Here is an 18,207-nt window from a genome sequence, read left to right on the forward strand (position 1 = left end):
CATACGAAAATGCTGGTCAGCGTGTTGTTCACATATAATTGTTATTACAAGTTCGCTTTTAAAAATTTGCAAGTCAGGGGTGCCTGGATGGCTCAGTCGGTTAAGTGTCCAGCTTAGGCTCAGGTCATGATCTTGCAGTCCATGGGCTCAAACCCATGTGGGGCTCTGTGCTGACAGCTCAGAGCCTGGAGCCTGCTTCGGATTCTATGTCTCCCTCGTTCTCTGCCCCTCTCCTGCTCGTGCTCTCTCTCTCAAAAATAAATAAACATTAAAAAATTTTTAAAAATTTACAAGTCAGTATTGAATGCATAATAAGTAGTACCTGAGAAAATAACTTTGGAGATGGAGCCAACACAAAACGCTTATTTCAAATCAATTTATACTTGCAGAATTTTTTTTGTTTTATTTTCTTAATTGAAATGTGATCATGTATGCTATCCCCTTCATTTGAAAATATCCTTCTTTTGTCCACAATGTGGTGAGTTAAACTTAGATGTTTGTCAATGGCTTTGGGGAACAGGGTTTTACTTTATGTCAAAGTGAAGAACAGTTTATGAGGAAGAAAACATTTTTACTTAAAAAAATTCATTCATCCTTATGAACCTTTTTCTACCATGCTGTGCACATGCTAAATAGGTAATGAGACTTATTAACTGAAGAGAAAACCAAATGCCGAGAAGTACCCTTATCCCACCTGGTAGCTTCAAGTACTTTTTTTTTTCAAAATCCACTATATAATGTGAATCAGACTTGCTCAAGTTTGTTCAGGCCTGACTGCAAATTGATTATAGATCCAGGGGATCAAAACTAGGGAAATTGCCTGTAAATCATAGTGATTTTGATTAATTATTTCTCTCTAGAAACACACTGCAGCATTTAAAAAAAATTTTTTCAGGGCACCTGGGTGGTGCAGTTGATGAAAGCATCCGAATTTGACTCAGGTCATGATCTCACGGTTCATGAGCTTGCACCCTGCTCCAGGCTCTGCACTCTCTCTCCCGCTCTCTCTGCACCTTGTGGGATTCTCTTTCTCTCTCTCTCTCTCTCTCTGTCTGTCTCTCTTCCTCGCTCACTTGCACTCTCTCTCTCAAAAATAAATAAATGAAAACTTCTTTTTCCTCATCAGCTCATATTCTGTATCCCTACAATATCATCTACAATTAAGTTTATGGTGTCTACAACTCTCTATACCTTTATATATGTACATACATATATGCGAAGTTTTATTAAATCACAATTATGTTTTGGAAATCATTTTTAACTTTCCAGGGAAGTTAATTGTATTTTATTTGGGATTAGATGTGAAAGAAAGTTCTAACTAACATTATCTTAACTTTTCTTTTGAACGGCTCTCTGAGTGTAACGTGAAGATATATGTAATTGTAGAATCAAAGCAGGAGATTAAGCATAATCTGTTGAATACATTTCATTATTTTGTTTAAAATATTTATAATATAAATCTTACATTTTCAAAATTTCATTTTCTAATATTACAAAGCAACATGCTATATTTGATTGTTTATGTCACTTTAGAGAATGGTATGTGGTCAGTTCAGTGCAGAACACAGTGACCTTTGTCTTCATCCAGATGGACCGAGGGTATAAAAGACCTCTGCCTTTTTAGAAGCTAATTATTTATTTCGCTGGGATTAAAACGTTCTCTGCATGCTTGTCATGAAAGTATCTTGGGAAGTAGTGTTCTGACAGAATGTTTCTCAATCCAGGCGTTCAATGCATATCTTTCTCTTCCCACACTCAGTTAGAAACCTAACTGAGAGACAGTGGGGTAAATCAGAGAGGCTAGCTACATTGTAGAAAACTTCACTAGGCTGGTCTGTCTAAACTCATTTATTATCTTACCCTGGTAATAGGAACAAAGGTTGTGGGGTCATGAAAATAGTGAACTACCCAGCCCCAGAGGGTGTTCTACGCAACATAGTCCGTTTGAATAGTGCCTCTTGGTGTTTTCCAAAATACAGATGGCATGTGGCCACTCTATGAGGAGTTTCAAATGTTTACCCTATAAATAACCTACTTAATTGAATGAATAAATAAGTTTTGAATGCTGATTTTGGAGAATTAAGGTATCACAGATATTCCTGAGACATTTATATCTACACGTAATAAGAATATGCAAATGTAAATGTCCCTGTGTGTGGCATATAAAATTCCATCATAACTTTAAATAATTCTGTGATCTTAATATGCTATCCTCAAACCATTAAATGTGGATCTTGATGTTTTTAAACTATTCTTGTTAGGGCAGAAATCTAGGAATCATTCCTAACATCTCCTTCCTACTTGCTACCTGGGTCCTATTTATCACAAAATATTCATAGAAATCACCTCCAGGCTGTCTCTTAAAATCATCCACTTTTCTCTATTTCTTTTCTTCCAATCTATAAGTATGTCTTGTTGGAACTTTACTTTCAAATATAAGGAATGACTTTATATAATAGTTTGATTTTTGAGCCATGTGAGTGTATCACCTCTACAGAAATGCAAATCTCGTGGTTTTGCACACCCATCCTTCGCTGTCCCCACTTAACCCCACCACAAACTTCAAATACTTCAATGGTTGCCCATTAAGGTAAATTTTTTACAGTAACTTAAGATCCTGCATGGTTTTGCCTCAGACACTTCTTAAACTATGCTTCCTCCTCTTCTCTCTACACTAGTCACACTGGCTTCTTTTTTTCACCTTCTCAAGAGCAGTTTGCTGACTTATACTACTTGTTCTATGAATCTGTTCTCTTGCCCTGAAACATTCTTGTATCTACTTCACGCCTGATTAACTCATACTAATCCTTCAGGGGTGTCCTCCAACACCCCTTCCTCAGGGAAACTCTCCCTGACTCTTCAAAGTTAGGCCTCTCTGTTATTTACTTCTGTGTCTTCCCTTCATTGAACCATTTAGAGTTATGATATTGCATCTTTTGTTAATTAATTATTTGATTAATGACTGTCTTTACTCCCACTAGATCACACACTCCTTGATGGTAGGGATGCTGAAGGTTATCTTAAGAAATAAGAAAGAAACCATAAGTCGAGAGGTAGAGAAGTAAATTCAGGAGAAAATAGAATGGGCAAAGGTATAAAAGAAGATTGTGCTTTAAAATTATAGTACTGCTCCTTTATCTGAGGAGGTTACGTTCCAGGACCCTCAGGGATGGCTGAAATTGCATATATACCAAACCCTATATATACTATGCTTTTTCCTATGATAAAGTCTAATGTTTAAATGAGGCACAGTAAGAGACTAACCACAACTAATAATAAAATGTAACACTATAATAATATACTGTAATAAGTTATGTGAATGAGATGTCTCTCTTAAAATATCTTGTACTTTACTCACCCTTCTTGTGATGATGTGAGATGATAAAATGCCTACATGAGGAGATGAAATGAGGGGAATGATGTAGGCACTGTGATCTATCATTAGGCTACTACTGAACTTCTGACAGTATGTCAGGAGAATCATCTGAGTCTGGACTGTGGTTGACTGCATGTAACTAAAAACACCGAAAACAAAAGAGTGGATAAAGGCAAACTACTATATTGGTTTCTTTTTTTTTTTAAATGTTTATTTATTTATTTTGAGAGAGAGAGCATAAGCGGGAAGGGGAAGAAAGAGAGAGAGAGAGAGAGAGAGAGAGAGAGAGAATCCCAAGCAGTCTCTGCACTTAGTGCATAGCCCCTCGTGAGGCTCGAACCCATGTCTGCAAGATCATGATCCAAGGTGAAATCAAGAGTTGGACGCTCAACTGAGTCTCCAGGTACCCCTGTATTGATTTCCTTTTTTTTTTAACCTTTGTATTTATTTGTAGAAAGTCTCTTCAGTCACAAAATTGACAAAGTGTCTCTTAAACCAGTCATTTCTTAGTCCTAAGATCATCAAGCCAAATGTTCAAGTTCTGTGTGTTAAACCATATATGGTTGGCATATGACATATTAACTGTGATAGAGACCATCTTAGTGATTTAGACCTTAGAAATCACATCCTGAAATGTATTTATAATATACACTTATTATACACTTACATTTAATTACTGTTTCTTTGCTAATCAAAATATGTTGGGATTTAATTAAGGATATAACTATATTAAGAAGCTGAAGCGTGAATAGATCTGTTTTAATCATCATCATATGTTAATATTTACTAAGCCTGTACTAGGATATGACCAGGTAGTTGCTCATGTGACCTGGTATAGAGATGCAGGGCATGATGGAGTTGACACAACTAGTTTTAGAGACTAAACAATCACGACTCAGAATGCTAGGCAGCTCATTAACATATGATTTCAATCCAGAAGACAACCAAGAAGTAATTCAGGAATCTCTGTCTGTTTAACAACTCATGCTGTATCATCTTCTTATCCCTTTATTTAATTTCCTTTAAGAGAAATTAACTACCTTTCCCATAATACCCTGCTTTTAATGAGGTAACAAAAACTCTTGTTTCTATTGTATTAATTTAAAATATAGAATCTATTTATTTTTCTAAGGCTTACTTCTATGCCCATATTTTCAATAATAAACTGTTTAAAGTATACAAATTTATTTCTTTGAAATGTTCTTTCAGAAACTAATAATGTATTAAATCTATTTATACAAGTATGTTTTCCTACTTGTTATTTATTATTATTTCTGATGAAATTCATGCTATTTTTGCCCCTTAAGAGTCATATGAAATTTTTTTTTGAGTACAAAATTATTAGCAAAACCTCATTTTGGAAGTTTCTGCTTTTTATTGAAGTGAATGTGTTTGACAGAAGTAATTGAGTTCACATGAATCAAATGTTGCCTGCTGAGTTCTCTTGTGATTATGTTGCTGACTTACTCAGATGCAAGGCAAGACCACTAATCTTCATCAGTTGCTAGTGGAATGAAGTAGTAATTTGAAATTACCCCTAGATAATTATAGTTTCACTTATATCAAATGGAGGAAAGAGATTTAGATTGTGGGTCACTGCCAAAACCAGTCAGAGTGAAGAAGGTATATAGTGCATGCTAAAACACAGGGTAAGCGAGGTTACATGCCAAGGGCTGTGGAGAAAAAGCACTTATTAATTGTCCAACTGGGAGATGATTGCATAGCAAGGAAAATGTAGTGCAAATACTGAGCTCAAGAAAAAGCCTTGATTCAGAAACAGTCCAGATACTGCAGGGAGTAGTATGTCGATCATTCATACTTCTGGTGCATATTTATGTTTGAAACAAAATTGACTGGAAATATAGAGTATTAGGTGCTTGTGTAATTATGCACTAGAGAGCCTAGTTATTTTTAATTAGGCACATTACCAAAGAACATCAAAGGGGTTGAACTTTTTGGTTCTATTTGGTATGCTCTTTTATACAACAAAAGGAAACTGATTTTAATTTCAAAATTTTAACAAAAGATGGTATTTGTGGAAGTACAGAATATCAGTGGTGCGTGTGTGTGTGTGTGTGTGTGTGTGTGTGTGTGTATGTGTGTCCTGCTTCTGAGAACCATGACCAAGACAAGTTAGTGGTTAAATCATTTCATCCATTGGTAGGTATTATATATGAGAATAATGAAATTGTTTCTTTTTTGTTTTAACTCCTCCTTAATAGTTTTGGATTAGTTATGTCACAGTTTTAGAGCATACTTTGCATTTATTTTTGTTTTTGTTTTTTTGTTTTTTTCTAAATCAGGGTTTCTCAACACTGGTGCTATTGATATTTGGGGCCACTGTTTACTATTGATATTTTTTGTTGAGTGACGGGGTAGTCCTAGTCATTGTAGGATATTTCCAGAATCACTGGCCTCTAATCCACTAGATGTAGTAGGACACCCCTCCCCACTTTGATAATCAAAAAATGCCTCCACAGAGTGCTAAATGATCCCTGGGGGCATAATTCTAACCAGGTCAGAACCACTAATTGTCCATGTAAGTAGATGTGCTGCTAAAAACTAAATATGTCTATAGACTGGTTGTCTTTGCAAAAGTGAATCTTTTTCTTAAAATTCTGCAGAACGAAGGATGTGTACATTTGGAAATATGACTGATTTAACTTGGATATCGTAGGGAACATGCTGCTTGTGAGAGGCAGCATACTCTAGTGGTTTGAACACGTGGATTCTGGCCAGAATGCCTGTATTCCAATCCTGTCTCTGCCGTTTATCAGCACTGTATCCCTGTGTACGTCTTCGAATCTCTCCACTCCTTGTTTCCTTCATCTCTAAGTCATAGCAATACTATGAGACATTACATGGAAATTACTTACTTCCTAGCACACTGTACTTATTCAGCAAACATTAGCTACTTCTTATAGCTCTCATTAAAAATAAAATGTATTTACAGGAGTATATGTTTGTCAATTGCCAAATACAGTGTAGTTTCAGGTTAGAAAATTCTCGAGTTTTCTCAACCTAGAAATTATATTCTTGAGCAGTATCATTTATCAAATGATAATCCTACATTTTTATTTATTGGATGATGAAAACTATGTAAATATATTAGAATCTCTTTTATAAAGAATATTTGCTTCCTGATTACCTATTACGATTCATTCTTTATTATTATACTTAGCACTGTATTCCATGTATACAATTCCTGTATCCTAGGAATGCAGACACATAGGTATACAAACATACATATAGATTCACATCTACAGTTGCAGTTTATGAGAGTTGCTAATGGCAGTGTGAGTGTGTAAGTTTAGGTAGGGAAGTAAGAAAATAGTTCTCTGAAAAGTGATGTTTAACCTAAATGTGGAGTAAAACAAAACAAAACAAAACAAACAAAACAAAACAAAAAACAACGATGTAAAGATATACAGATGGCATAACAAGCAGAAGGAGCTTTCAGTGCAGAGATCCGTTGTATTACATTAATCAATTTTATGTATATCTTTTTTCTTTCTAAAATTATATTTTAAAGTGTATTTGCATATTAAAATTAGAGTAATAAAAGAGCTACAAATTCCTAGAATTACCTGCTAAAAGAGTCTGTTCATATACATAGTATACTATCTTAAGGATAGAGAATTCCTAATATCTATGGTCAAACACAGACATATCAAACATGAAATAATTCAGTATTTTCAGTGGGTGGCTCCTTGGAAATTATTACATTCACTGAAAGTTTGAAAGGTTTTTGTTTTTTAAGAATTTGATGTTTCATTGATCCAACAATGGCTAGTAACTGGTGAATCTTCTGCCTTATGTGCATAACAAAACAGGGAGACTTGGCAATGGAAGAAAGGAAAAAGAACTAAATACTCTAACAAACTGGTCTGTTTGTCTCCTAGACAAACTTTTAATCTTTATTTGCACCCTTACTTTCTCACTCATAAAAGACATTATACTAGCAATAGTCTTGAGTCCCTCCCTCCTTCCCCCATCTCTCTTTTCATATCTATCTGTCTATCTATCTATCTATCTATCTATCTATCTATCATCTATCTATCTATGTATATATAGAAGGAGAGACGGAGACAGAGGGAGAGAGAATAAATGTAACACATGAATGCTATACTTCATACGTATAGTAATTCTAATAACTGGTTTGGGTAGATCTCTAGGATATTTTATTATGCTGATGGAACATTCTGTATTGTTACCGTGCAAATGGATTATAACATTAATGAACTGGAGCTCCATCATGATCATATGGATAGAGAATTAATGATTATATTTATGCTCAAGTGGCTTGCACTGTACAAAACACCTCTTGATGATAAACATTTGTTAACATGAGATGCACTGCATAGGGTCCTTTTATTATAATGTTAGTATAGAATGATAATTATTAGAACAAAAATAATTACAGATCTTATGAAGGCCATATCTTAATTTATGTATTGAGTTGATTCAAGTATTACAAGGAAATTAAAACATACTCTCTTTTGTTTTATTGTTTGCTTCTTTTCTTATTATTTGGATAGTAGGAAAAGGACTTTCATGAAGTTTGGTAACACAAATCAATATAGCTCTCATGGAAAAAATTGTGTGTACAGAGAAACTTAATGTTGAAAACTCTGAGTGTAATTCAGCAAACATCTCAGTGTCTGCTTTCAGATTTTCAAGAGCAAAAAAAATTCAAAAAACTTAATGCAGATGTTAAGAAATGAAGTAGCCAACCCTTTCATAAAATAATTAAGCAAACTTACAATCTTAAATCTGAAGGCTGCTTAAGATGCAGCCCTCAGTTCAAATCTTACTCTTCCGTTTCATAAATGTGTGACTGTGGACAAATATAAAACCAAACTGAGCTTAACATTCCTCCTCTGTGAAATCCTTAATAATACAATATACACATACAAAATCTGCCTGTAAATGCATATAAAGTCTGCCTATTTCAGGAATGTTATATGGACCAGCAACATCCGCATGACCTAATTTTTTAGAAATGAGGAATTTCAGGTCCCACCCCAGAAAAACTGAATCAGAATCTACATTTCAGCAAGATCCCTTGGTGCTTTTTTCCATACATTCAACTTTGAGAAGCACTGATTTAAAGGACTCTTGAAGTGAATGTTCTTTTCTTTGTTTTACATATTTGGAAACTGAGGTACAAATAAATTAGGACCATATAACTCCATAAAACCATATAGCTACGTAAATTAGGACCATACAACTATGTAAGAAATACATTTATCCTAATCCCTTTGGATACTTGTCAAGATATTTCACTATTCATGTTGTTTCAGAACTATTATGCATTAATTTTATCTTTATCTCCTTCTCCAGAACTTCCTTAATATGGCTTTTTGATATAGATTGTAGTTATATAGCTTTTGACAGTATTAGGTCTAATGATACTATTTTCCTTTTTTAGTATCTGCTAATTGCATCTTGACTTAGAAATCCCATACTTACTATCTATTATTTCTACTATTATAATAAACAGACAATATCAGAAAATTAGGGGAACAATCAAACCACAGCAAAGTAGAGAAAAAATACAAGTGGCACCAATGTTCTAATCACTCCAACTTATGAATTTACCTATTCATTTATGGGATGCTTGTTTTTTGTCATTGACTCACAGGAGTTCCTTACATGATTTAGCCTTTCCTCCTATTATTGGGACCAACTTTTATGTAATTCTACTATTCTCAACAATTATAGTGCAACAAAATAATTTAAACCATAGAATTGCTGGACACCCCTACAAGAAATTCTGATCTCATTGTGTAGTACCAGCCAGGTTATCACTACTTTTTTTTAAAGATCCCCAGGTAGTTTGTAATGTGTACAGCCGGGATTGAGAAATATTGTAATATTTAGCAATAAAATTTGCTGGCTTTTGGAGGCTAGTGTAAATTTACACACCAAAACTTCACACAGGGAACGCCACAGATTTTGATTCTTAAAGATTGATCTCTTCCCCCCATCAAGAGGTTATGCACACAGAAGCCTCTTTGGCTGTCCTTGTGCACGTGGGCATTGTTTTTCTCTGTGGCTTTTGAGGGGATAGCCAGCTCTTCAAGGTTTCGGGCTTTCTGAAGGGCACCCCACTTAACAGAATGTTATGGCTCTTTTTCTTAGAGCCTGGAGTATTCAAATCCAGTCCCCCACCTGACCCCACCTGGCCTGGAGAACAGCAGGCTTAGCTCCAGCAGGCTGCTTAGCAAACCGTGCTTTAAGTCCCTCTGTGTTTCTGCCCCCTGTGGCCCACCTGTCCGACACTTAAAAAAAAAAAAAAAAAAAAAAAAAAAAAAAATATATATATATATATATATATATATATATATGCTTTTCTTATAACTTCCCTACATTGAAAAAACAAAACAAAACAAAACAAACCCTAATCTTTGGTCTTGTTTAATTTAGCATTTCTAGGTGTCGCTGGATCATTTTCATGTTTCCTTTTACCTTTTGGATGTTCAGATTTAGGATTAGAATTGTATATTTAACTTGAGATTCTTCATTCTCCTACTGTGCTTTGTACAGTATATAAGCACAATTAATTACAATGATTGATTTGTAGTTTGTAATCACAGAGAGCCTCAATGATAATATCAGGATTAATGAATAAAAAGCACTAATTTTTTAAGGCCATATTTCTATTACAATTAATATGTTAAATGTTTTGTGCTCTAACTGTATATGTTTATTTAGTGCACCTCCTGTATGGAGTAACCTTGAAAATTCTGTTTAACCACTTTTAATGGTTGCCCAGAACACTAACTTTCTAAGTAACAAAAAAGAAGCTTACCTGTAGGTATCAGTCTAATTGATTTATTAATATAGTTAGTTTACACTACTTACAGAAGATAAGGTAAGTATGCTACTTACCTAAATGATATAATTTGTTGCCTTTCAGTTTCACTTGTACATTAGTCCAAAAGGACATGCAAGTTATTATAAAGCAGGAAGGCATGGGGCAACACGCCCTGGCATAGTTCTTTCTAGAAAGTGTATCATTCTTTAACTGTACCAATAAAAATATGAATTCTAAGCTCTCCATGATCTCATAACTTGCTTTCATTACATGAAAAGTGCTTTTGTATCCTTTATTGTTTCTGGTTTTGGATGTGGGTCACATCTTATCTTCTAGTATTTTATTCTCTTTGGTGTTTAAGTGTTTTGTCTGCATTCAAGACTGGCCAGTAGGAATTCGTGTATAAGAACTGAAGTGATTTGTTGATATGCTCTGATCTGTGCTGAGCTTGAAGATATCCTGCTCATTTGAGTGCCCTTAAGGTATAGGTTAAAAAAAGGAAAGGAAAGAACGAAGAGCCACAGTTTGTGGGAAGTAACAATTAGGGCAGATGATAATTTGACTGATGGATAACTCCATTTCTTTGATGGAATTGTTAGCAGGAATCAGACTTGGAGAATGAATGCTTCCAAAGTTCCTGCTGTGTGATTGTGAAGGAGAATAATAACACACTACTCCATATGCATAAGGGCTTTGCCTCTGATGAATTCAAAGCACTTTGAAAGGATTCCATTAGGACATTTCTTAAATAAAGGGTGGGACTATCAGAATTTTATTTTCCACTTTATAGATTGGAAGTGATGTGATCTCACCAAGGTTTTCCAGGGTTCTGCTCATGCTTTCCTTTCCAACACTATACCTCCAGTTTTATATTTTACCGTCAAAAAGCAACATAATTACGTGCTCCTGTGAAGGATTTCTAATATCCACCTATTCCCAGTATCTTCCAATGCTAAAAGCTTCTTTTTTTAGAACCGGACTGACCTGTATTATTTATTTATTTAAAATTCTCTTTAGAAGGTTTTGTGTGTCATCTGTTGTTGCTCTCTTGGTTCAAGCATGATTTAATATGTCAACCCTGGTTTGCTTAACTGGGCTTGATTGTCTTCCATACTTTACTTAGAACTAGGCAGTGTCCTTTCAAGCATGCTCCTGCCCAGATAAATGAAAATGTCACAACAGTGAGTACGCCTTGCTTTGTGACAGCAGTAGCTTTCTTTGACACAGTCAGTGGTTGCAAAGAGGGGTTGTGGGGGAATTTAAAAAGTAATAATAGAGCCAACTTAAGTCAAGTCGGTCCTGTTCAAATCCACACGGACAGGAGCAATAGATAATGCACTTAAACTTGGGGAACTTCACTCTTCGGGTGAAAACGAAGTTAAATCCAAAGTAGGAAATTTTTCCCACTGTGGACAAGAGGAAAACATCTGTTAGCAGTTTCTTTAAAATAATTCCCAGGGATAGCACTTGATTTTTATAGTTTGATTTCTTCCATGCTTTATTGCCAGACCAGAGATGTTACTGCTCTCAGTTCATAACATTAGAAATAATCCACAGGGGAAAAAAATGTTAACCATCTCCCACAATAAAAGTATTGTTTATGATTTCAAAACCTGGATTCGATTTTAAAGAGTGGAGGCTGATGAAGCTTTGTACCTGGCAGAAAGAAATTCCTCTGTACATGCTATTTAAATAGCTTTAAAAGTTAAAAGCAGTTTCAGTGAGAGATAACCCTAGAAGAAGTGCTTGAGGTTTTTTTTGTTTTTGTCACTTGTTCTATCATCTGTTGGTGGCTCTACCACCACCCAGGGATGGTGACCTACCCTCTTAGCAGACGCAGGACACTGGGAAATGGGAGCATATTCTGTGGAGGACAGTCTGCACCAGGTCAGCTATGCATGTCAGGGACTTATTTAAAGACTAAGGAGGTTTTTGAGTGTGTGGGTTTGTATAAGTAAGTTAAGTGTGAAAATCTTTATCTCAATTTGAGGGGAAAACAAACTGGACCAACAGGGCATATTACAAGTATTTAAATATATGTGACAGGAATGGAGAGTCAATTAATAACACATTGATCCGGGACTGAAGAAAAACCTGGCATTCAGGAAGCACAAAGGTTGACAGATACCGGAGTTTTGAAAGAATCTGATGAAGGTGAATGTCTTAATCAAGGGCAACCTGTACCATCAGTGAAAAGACTGGTCCAAGCATTTCCATGATCAGACCTCAGGAGAACTTGTTATTTTCATCTGAAGTTAGAAGAGAATGGAATTAAAGTTGAGGGGAAAAGGACCTTGTTCCTAGAAAATACAAAGTGGGCCAAAGGGAATAGTTTGACTTTCAAGTGAGTGTCAAAAGCTAGAGCTTAGAAATAATAGGGATCCCAAGAAGTAAGGCCTAAGGTTCCAAACACCAGAATTGTCAGGATATCTTTTTTTTTAAATGATTATTTATTTATTTTGAGAGAAAGAGAGAGTGCACGAGCAGGGGAGAGGCAGAGAGAAAAGAGAAAAGGAATCCTAACCAGGCTCCATGCTCAGAACAGAGCCTGATGCGGGGCTCAGTCTCACAACTGTGAGATCATGACCCGAGCCGAAATCAAGAGTCGGACGCTTAACCGACTGAGCTACCGAGGTGCCCCTCAGGATGTCTTAAATGGGATGATAAAGCCGAAGAAGGGTTGATATGATTGCAAAGACCTACCATGTGCCGATACTGTTAAATATTTTATTCACATTCTCTCTTTTAAGCTGACAACATCCTGTGAGGCATAGTTTCTAGACCAACTGAAATTCATGGTAATTTTGTTTAGATCACTCAAACTAAAACTAGAAAGTGGCGACCTGACATTTTGACTCAGGTGTGCCTGTTTCTGAGGCTGTGTTTTTCCACCATGTGTTCTCCGTTATAATACTTAAGCTTCACTTAATTTGGGAGCTTGATGCAGATCACATGTGTGCCTATTAGTCTGTTGCCCTTGGCAGCTGCACTATAATGTACATTAGGAACACTGGCACCCCAGAAAGACCTAGGAGCCACCAGAGTCATCTGGAAGATTCTTGTCCCCACGTCTGACCTCACACTGAGGACTGGGAAAGACAATTTAAGGTGGCTAGAAAGGAGGCATAACAAAGGGTCAGAAGAATGGAAGACCTAAAACAAAGCAAGACTGAGTGAGCAAAGAGGAGTGAGAAGAACATGTTAGGGTTCTGAGGGTCTTACCTTGGACAGTAAAAGCCCTGTCATTAGGCTACACAAGCAAATAATCAGGAACCAAAGTAGAAGTTATTCCGTGTTTTCTGTGCAAACATCCACATAGGAGGGGAAACACCAACTTTTGGAATAAACCTCATAGTCATGTTATGTTTGAGGAGAGCATGGGTCCGTGGGTGAAGATCTCTCAATCCACTACTGACTGTTTTGCTTTGTGCATTCTTGTGTACATGAGTTACTTTGCCTTGCTGGTATTCTCCTGTAAATATTATAGGAGGCTTTAAGAAAGATGTTTTGGCTTTCGGAGTATTTGCGTGTCATTTTATTCAAATTTTGTTTTGCTGGTTTTGTTGGTTTTGCTTTGTTTGGGTATGTGGTATGGAAGAAAACAAACTGGACTGTATAATGTGAGTGAGGAGACTTCTCAGGATTCAGGCTTGGGAACGCTCTCTGTGCCTCATGGACCTGGTTGGATCTTTAGGTTTTCCTCTCCGCAATAAAGAAACGAAATGATTCTTCATCTCCCACCAATCCTGACAGACTTTCATAAATAAAATAGTACAATAAAAAATAATATTCATTTCTCTTTCAACTGACTTAAATTAAACAATCAGCTTAATTGTAAGGGCAAACATTCTTATGCTCTAATGGGTAAAACAGAACTGTTACAGGAAAAAAAAAGTTCATATTTATGTATTATTAGACCCAGCTATATGCCAAGTATATGGAAGGCAATTCAATTCTGACAATAACCCTGCCAGATATATACTGTTGTTTCTATTTTATATTTGAAGAAACTGAGGCTGATATAGACTAAATTTGATTGCAAGCACCCTGAGTTGATGGTTAGCTTTGAATAAAGATTTGTTTGGCTTCAATGCATATTAACTTTGAGCAAAAAGCATATTATCCCAAGTCACCAGAAGTTACATTTTATTTATTTGATTTTTTTAAAAAAAAATTTTGATGTTTATTTTTTGAGAGAGACAGAGCATGAGCGGAGGAGAGACAGACAGACGGAGACACAGAATCCAAACAGGCTTCAGGCTCTGAGCTGTTAGCACAGAGCCAGACATGGGGTTTGAACCCACAGACTGTAGGATCATGACCTGAGCTGAAGTCAGATGCTTAACAGACTGAGCCACCCAGGTGCCCCCACATTTTATTTTTTAATTAAAAAGGAAGTGAAACTTTAATTATTAGAGTTATGTGGGGAAGAAAGGACAAATGTGATGAAGATTGTAGCACTGATGTGGAAAAAAATAATAACTGTGACTTTTTTTAGCAATAACTGGTATTTGACTTAAAGTTGGTCACATTCAAAGATCAATATTTGGTAATAATTGTAGAAAAAGGTATAAACAGAACTAATTCTGTTTAGGTATTGATGTAGTCAGTAATACTAAGAATTATAACCAAAATCAAGATTGTATAATTATCATATAAATTGAATATGTTATTTACTTTTGGTAGGAAAAAATTAATTAAATCTGATCCAATTATAAAAAAAACTGCTAATGTGTGACCACTTAGGAAGTACAAAAGATGTAGTTTCACATGATCTAAAAATAATATATATGTGTTCACACACTATTGATATATTAATGATACTTCCTCATTGCTTACGTCATGAAAATAATCTAGGAAATGAAGAAATATGACTGGACACAAATTCCCTAAGAATATTACCGCCGTCCCCCGATCCTTCTCTCTTATCCCTCTCCTTTCTTCTCTTCTTCTTTCCTCTTTTTTGTCTGCTTTTGGGAACCCCTATTTTCATCTTCCAAAGATAGTAACTTTCAGATTTTTCAGTGTATTTCAAGTTAAAGCTTGAGGTCTTTCCTTTTTACAGTTTTAGAATTATAAATATTGCTAGTCTTACATAATAAGGTCAAAAAAAAAAAAAGAGAGAGCTATGTCTCTGGCTGCTATAGAAAAAGATATGTTCTTTTTCTTTATTTTGTCCAATCGGTTTCTAATTCATAACATAGTTCATAAATGCTCTTTAGAGCTTGTAGATTTGTAATAGCTGATTACAACAAAATGTTCCATACTTTCTGTATGGAAAGGACAGACACAAACCAAATGTAACTGGTTTCCATTAAACTTCACATTTCCATGTTATTTTCAGAGAAGTCTCACTTGCTTTGGTCTTGGAAACAAAAAGATTTGTTTTTTTAATTATATTCTGTCATTTTAGCTTTTCTATTGCTAACATGAATATATCCTATTTAAACCCAGGAAAGTACTGAATACTTCAGCTCTTATGGTTAATTAAAACACACGTAGCACATATTTTTCCTCATGAAGTAGCATTTGACCTTGAAAAACTCTGAGGCCCAACTCCCAGACAAGATTTAAAGCCAGGTTATGTTTTTTTTTCTTTTTTTCTTTTATCCAAATCTTAATTATTCATTTCTAAAGCCACTTACGTCTTTCATTGTTTTGATTACTTCTACTTATAACCTCTCTTAATTTCTTTCTTTCCTCCCTTTATTATAAATTTCTCTATTATAAATTATTGCCCTCATTTAAAGTTCTACTTTGTGAGGGGCACCTGGGTGGCTCAGTGAGTTAAGCATGTGACTCTTGGTTTGGGCTCAGGTCATGACTCCCGGTTTGTGGTTTTGAGCCCCTTGTCAGGCTCTGTGCTAATAGTGCAGAGCCTGCTTGGGATTCTCTTTCCCTCCCTCTCTCTCTGTCCCTCCTCTGCTTGCTCTCTCTCTCTTTCTCTCAAAAAAAAAAAGTTTACTTTTTGAGAGAACCCTACATTAATTCCTCAAAAGAAAGCTATTTTTGAAATTTTACTTCTTATGCCTCTTTCAGAAGAAACTTGATTGTTTCCCTGTAAAGAAAGGACAAAGAACTATATACTCTTATGATATATAAAGACATTGCTTGACTCATGAATATTTGTTAAATGTGTGTAGAAATTTTCTGTAAAAAAAACTCATGCTATTTGTTCTATCATTAGAGATAGTGATTCAAGGATATTGAAGGTGGTATTAATAATAATTATAATAATAACAACATGTCTAATACTTTTATAGCAAGTTCTGTGTGCCACATCCTCTTCTAAGAACTGCATATTTATTATATAATTTAGCCCTCACAGAAACACACACAAACCCTATGAATCAGATATAATTTTTATCTTTTTACAGACAATTTATGTAACAAGGTTTAGTCAGTAAGTAGTGAAGTTGGGTAAAAGCTTAGGCCATTTGCCTCAGAGTCTCTGTTCTTTTTTTCTTTGTTAAGTTTATTTATTTATTTCAGAGAGATAGAGACAGTGTGAGTCGGGGAGGACACAGAGAGAGGGAGACAGAGAATTCCAAGCAGGATCCACACTGTGAGTGTGGTGCCCAATGCAGGCCTCGAATCCATGAAACCGTGAGAGCGTGACCTGAACCAAAACCAGGAGTTGGCCACTTAACAGACTGAGCTACCCAGGTGCCCTCAGAGTCTCTGTTCTTAACCCTTATATCATACTGGCAACGGAGAGACCAGCACAGTTTTATAAGCATTCATTATTCCTTGATTTTTCCTTCAAGAGATAACCAGCTAAAAAGAAAAAAAAGACCTTATGTGTGATCATTATATGAGTGATAAATAAAAATTTAAGTAGACTTCATAACAATATATTCATGGGCTATTCTTTTGATTGAAAATCTCTAGCATGCTTAGGCACTTGATACTTTTTTCTCACAAAGAGAATAATTGAAATTCAAAGAATTTCCATTAAGAATGACATTTACATATATGCAAACTCTGTCTAAAAGCAAACACAAATTGTTATGAACAAAGCAGTATTTCCATTCAAAAGTATATTAATATGAAATCTAGTAGAAACTCGTTCCTACTAGATACTTCGTTTTTGCTCACACTCAGCTCCTCTTGTTTCCTTTTAAACATGCAACAGAGAACAGGTTCATTTGTACAGATGTACTTTGTCACATTTGAGCATTTTTTTGGAAGAGGACATGGGAGCCATCCAAAATCTAGGAAGATCTTCATCATCAAGCTTTTGCAAGAGATTTTTTTTGAAATAGGGATTTGAAGTATTATTTTTAAATTTAAAAATACACAAATAATAGCTTAAATAGTATAATTAAAACATTAAAGATTGACATTTTCAGTTGAAGATAATTTACCTCTTCCTAAGCGTCATTATGACTGTCTCTCCACAGCGATTTAGTCACAAAGAGAAACACATTATATTTTAAATAAATTGATAGGAGTTTATGTTGGAAGAAAATATCCCGATTATAGCTTTTAGATATACCTGTCCATTTAATTCATTTTATTATTTTAAAAGGAAGAGTAAAATTCTTAGTTACATGAGTAGAAGGATCAGATATAAACGAAAGGGATCCCCATGTCCAGTTGGAGTGATCATATATTAATATTTTAGCTGATTCTTTCCCCAATTTAATGTATATTGTTATTCAATTTACTTATAAACCCTGTATCTTATTTATATTGAGCACATTTTATTTATACTTAGCATATTACATATTATATACATGGAAATGCATGATTTTATATATGATTTCATTTTTTCATTATTTTCATCATTTTATGTGAAAAACAAGAAATATATTTTTCTCATTTAACAAATAAAATTTTACGTTATGAAGGGTGATAACCACAAGCCATGGGGAAAAGTACTGGACCACATTCAAATTAGCCTTATTGTTCTATAATATCTTACTGGAGTACAAGGTTAATTAGTACCATAGGCAATATGCATTATTCATCACTGCAATCAGGCTTTTATTCTGCTGAGTTTTTATCG

The 18,207-nt window shown here is 35.1% G+C and overlaps 1 protein-coding gene across 3 annotated transcripts in view; it reads left to right on the forward strand.

Annotated features, from left to right (window-relative positions):
* Window positions 1–18,207, forward strand: part of EPHA5 (EPH receptor A5) — a 345,686-nt gene that overhangs the window by 80,050 nt on the left and 247,429 nt on the right. The gene's annotated exons all lie outside the window — the stretch shown is intronic.

The sequence above is a fragment of the Panthera leo genome, chromosome B1, assembly GCF_018350215.1.
Source record: "Panthera leo isolate Ple1 chromosome B1, P.leo_Ple1_pat1.1, whole genome shotgun sequence".
Classification (NCBI taxonomy): domain Eukaryota; kingdom Metazoa; phylum Chordata; class Mammalia; order Carnivora; family Felidae; genus Panthera; species Panthera leo.